This window comes from Monopterus albus, unplaced genomic scaffold (assembly GCF_001952655.1).
Source record: "Monopterus albus unplaced genomic scaffold, M_albus_1.0 scaffold692.1, whole genome shotgun sequence".
Taxonomy (NCBI): Eukaryota; Metazoa; Chordata; class Actinopteri; order Synbranchiformes; family Synbranchidae; genus Monopterus; species Monopterus albus.
Window position 1 is genome coordinate 1,704 of NW_018128572.1, and position 4,304 is coordinate 6,007.

At 40.3% G+C, this 4,304-nt stretch overlaps 1 long non-coding RNA gene across 1 annotated transcript in view; it reads right to left on the minus strand.

Moving 5' to 3' along the window:
- Positions 1 to 1,575, minus strand: part of LOC109953481 (uncharacterized) — a 3,260-nt gene extending 1,685 nt beyond the window's left edge. The window contains exons 1-2 of the long non-coding RNA XR_002273914.1: positions 1,558 to 1,575; positions 1,261 to 1,427 (exon numbers count right to left, since the gene is read on the minus strand). This is a non-coding gene — a long non-coding RNA (uncharacterized LOC109953481). The remainder of the gene's footprint in view (positions 1 to 1,260; positions 1,428 to 1,557) is intronic.
- Between the last annotated feature and the right edge of the window lie 2,729 nt (positions 1,576 to 4,304).

The following is a 4,304-nucleotide window of genomic DNA, read 5'->3' on the forward strand; positions in this document are numbered from 1 at the left end:
AGGTCTTCAGCAGCTCTTGAACGTGTGCTCAGTGTTTGGGGACCGTCACGATGTCAAGTGTTATTATGATATGCCGTACAAACGAGGACAGGTCCTTGTATTCCCTTCTTTTAAGTTATCTGGCAATATTTTAACTGTGTGCAACGAAGTTAAGTATTTGGGTCATGTCATCAATGATTGTTCGTCTGATGATGGGGATATATATCGGCAGTGCCGTATGTTCTATGTACAAGCTAATGTACTGGTACGAAAATTTGGTTCATGCTTGGTTGGAGTAAAATTGGCTTTGTTTAAAGCTTATTATACTTCCCTGTACACTGCCTATCTGTGGTGTAATTATAAAAAGGGCAGTCTTTGGAAACTGTCAGTGGCTTACAATGACGCCCTAAGGCTATTATTGAAAAAGCCTAGATGGACGAGTGCTAGCGAACTGTTGGTGTCATCTCGAATTAGTACATTTCCCTCTGTTTTAAGAAATTTGATGTTTAAATTTATCTGTCGCTTGAATGGTTCTGAAAATCATCATTTTATTGTTGACTAATGTTGCATACAGTGACATGCGTTTTACTTCTGCTCTCTGGAAACACTGGTATGCCTGCCTTTTAAAAGGATAGTAGTTTATGGTTGTTCTCTTGTTTTTATCTTATTTTATATTGTTCCTTTTAATTGTTCTTTTATTGTCTGTTTGTTCTAATCTGGACCGTGAGTCTATAATAATAAAAGCATCTCTGTCTCTCTCCCTCACTTTTAAGTTGAGCTGGACAATGAGCTTATGTACTGTAATTTGGCCAAGCTGTTTCCTGTTTTTGAAGCTAAGTTCGGAAATTGACGTAACAGCCGAAGAAAGCTGTGGATAAAAAGAGTTAGGCTGAAGGATGTAGGGGAAGAAGAATGCTGCTGCGGTAGTGAAGTGTGTGCACTTTTGGACCCAGGCCTGGGTTGGGGGGAATGAACTCTGGACTGACTGGACCCTTGACCAAGACTGACTGACTGAGACAATCTTCTTATTTAATACTGTATCTATTCCATTGCAGGAGGGTGAGATTCTGTTCTCTAACTGCCAGATTGCGGGAGTGTCTCATAACTTATCGACCTGTTCAGAATTACTGTAATATTAAATGATTATTTAAACTGGGATGATTTGCCTGAATTAATTTAGTTTGTATCAGATCCTAACTACTACAAGCGCTTGGCCTGCACATTTGCCAGTGTTTTATTTGGATGTTATGCTATGTACTTGTGGCATGTTAAATCACTTACTGAACACCCACGTCATCAGACTTAGTGCAGATAAAATGAATGCGCTGACACTCGCCACCATTTCCCACGAGGCTACAGGCACTTTTCAGGATCTCCCAGGCATCTGTTTCTGATGCTGCTCGATTCATTTCAGTCACAATCCACACAGTAGAGCAACTTCCAACAAGCTGAAGAGGAATAACATCAAGTTTCTTAAGAATAATTAATTATCAGTAATTTCTAATAACATTGTGTTAGTTTTCAGATAACAATACAATTTTAACACACAACAAACAGCAGTGCATGTGAATAAATGACCTCTTTCCACATTTATCATTCCTAGGAACCCTGACAGTCACACACTTCACTAGTGGCCAATACCACCTCTTCACTTCTTTACCTTCTCCTTGATTTAGGTCACTTCTTGTATATTTGACAAATTTTGCAGATAGCTCTTCAGCCTGCATAAAAAAATAAAATAAAATTAAGGGAATGGAAGGTGATTGTAATTTTATAAATGTCCAAAGTGGGTGAATTGATAAAAAAGTGGAGGCAAAGGGTCAATTTTGGGTGACTGTGATTAAAGATCAGAATTAAACATGATTGTATTTTGACAGTGCCTGTGTTGGACGTTAATACATGTGTGTTATAGTATCTCAGTGTTTCTTCCTGTAATGACCCAAGTGTTCTTGAAGTGAAATGGAAAGAGCATATTAGAAACACAGCTAACTACATCCCAGTCTGATACTGTAGGTGGTAGTACATTATTTGGCATGAACATTGCCTCAAACAAAATTCCTTTGTCATTTAGGACCTTAATAAGACATGTTTAGATTCAATGGAATTTGTCACAACTGTTATTTAGATTTATATATTTGTCAGTGATTTTCCTATAAAGGGAGGTGACAGTGCGGTGGGTAGAGCAGTTGTCTCCCAACCGGAAGGTTGAAGGGTCAAATCTCGGTGCCTGCAGTCCACATGTCGAAGTGTTGTTGGGCAAGACGCTGAACCCATCGGTTGAGTTGGCGCCGCAGATGGCTGCCTCAGTTTTGTACCAGAAACAAATTCTTTGTATGTAACATATTTGGCCAATAAAGGTGATAATTTGATGTCTCTCTAGTTACTGAACACAGTTACATCAAGTCCACTGTTTTAAAAAAGTACATTTGATATACTGCTTTTAGTTTTATGCATGATAAATGACTGTTGAACTAAACCAAACTAGGATGACTAGGCTGAAAACCTCAGATCCATATCATCCACTCTACCAAACAGGCAAGACTGTTTTCTATGAAGTGATGCAAGTAAGATGTTTTAAAATCTTACTTACTGATTTACATTCCAAAGTCTTCGGCTTGGAATTGAGAAATTCTGGAATTTCTCTGAAATATTTGTCGTCCATCAGGTTTTCAAGAGATGTGTTTGTCCAGTCTCTTCCAATATCTTCTCCATACAACGCTGATAGCTTTTCAACAGTGTTACAATCATCATCATCATCATCATCATCACCATCATCATCTTTTTCTTGATCTGTATTATCCCCAAGAATATGGTACAAGGACCACAACTCATCTTTCCACTCCTAAAAAGCAAAAGAATGGTTAACTTAATGGCATGTAAACAAACAACTGTAATTTTGTGGATATATTGTCACTTTTCAACCAGCTTCAAGTCAACATAAACACAATCAGCTCATTTTACCTCTTTTGTAATGAACTCAATCTCTGCCTCATACTTCTGGCTGTCCATGTTAGTCTCCACTTTAATCATGACTGAGGTACATGCACTGCCACGTCCTGAGGGCAAAAGATCTTTCTCGCCAATGATCACATTTATTAGAGAGCTCTTTCCAGCCCCAGTTCTACCAAAGACACCAACCATCTCCTTCTTGTCTGTCTCCAAATCACTGATTTTAGTCCTGTTGCAAAAAGAGTTTAAATATGGGTTATGCAATGATCATGTTAAGTAGAGATAACTTGGTATGTTAAGTTCTTGCCATTCAAACAGGTCTGAGCACCACAACCTCCAAAACTCCAAAACAAAACACTGGGTGCTGTCATCTTACCCCACACTTCACCTAAAGGATTGGTAGTACTAGAGACATATATTTGTAATTTGTCCGAAGTTCAGAACTCAAAATTAAATTTTCACTCAAGACATCTGGTGGACTGTGCACTGGAAAACATGATACAAGTTTGTCATTTCATGTTAATCTAGCTGAAAGTCTTTTTTTCAGACCACTAAAGAGATAAGTTGAATGAATGAACTGCTAAGAGTTCACTCAACTCATTAAGTCAAATTTGTTAAGAAATAAAATTAGCATACTTCCCAGCATGCATTTCTGGAGAGTTCAGAAATTCTTCTATTTGTATTTTGAGGAGCCCATTCATGGTGGACTCCTTCTGTGTTTGTAATGTATTGGTGGAATTACATGAAGTAATCCCTGATTATAAAGTAGATTCCTGTCAGCTGTTTAGGAGTCTGATGGCCGGGGGAAAGAAAGAGTTCTTAAGTCTAGAAGTCCTGCATTTCACACTTCTGCACCTCTGGCCTGAAGGTAGAGGAGTGAATAGTCCATGCGGGGAGTGGGTGGGGTCCTTGAGGATGGAGGCAGCTCTCCTGCAGACTCTGTGGTGGTAGATGCTCTGCAGAGAGGGCAGTGGAGTCCTGGTGATCTTCTCCGCAGTCTTTACCACTCTCTGCAGGTGCTTGTAGTCCATAGCAGTAATGCTGCCATACCTGACGGTGATACACCTGGGCAGGATGCTCTAGACAATGCAGCTGTAAAACGACATGTCGAGCCTCCTCAGCCTCCTCAGGAAGTACAGCCGCTGTTGGGCCTTCTTGACCAGCTGTGTGTTGTTAAGTGCCCAAGTGAGGTCCTCAGTGATGTGGACACCCAGGTATTTAAAGCTGCTCACCCTCTCCACCTCGAGTCCCAGATGAACAGTGGCTGATAGGATCTCCTCTCCTTCCACATCTTGTCCGTGTTGTGGGTGAGATTATTGTCCTTGCACCATGACACCAGACCGGCCACCTCCCTCCTGTAGGCTGCTTCGTCCCCG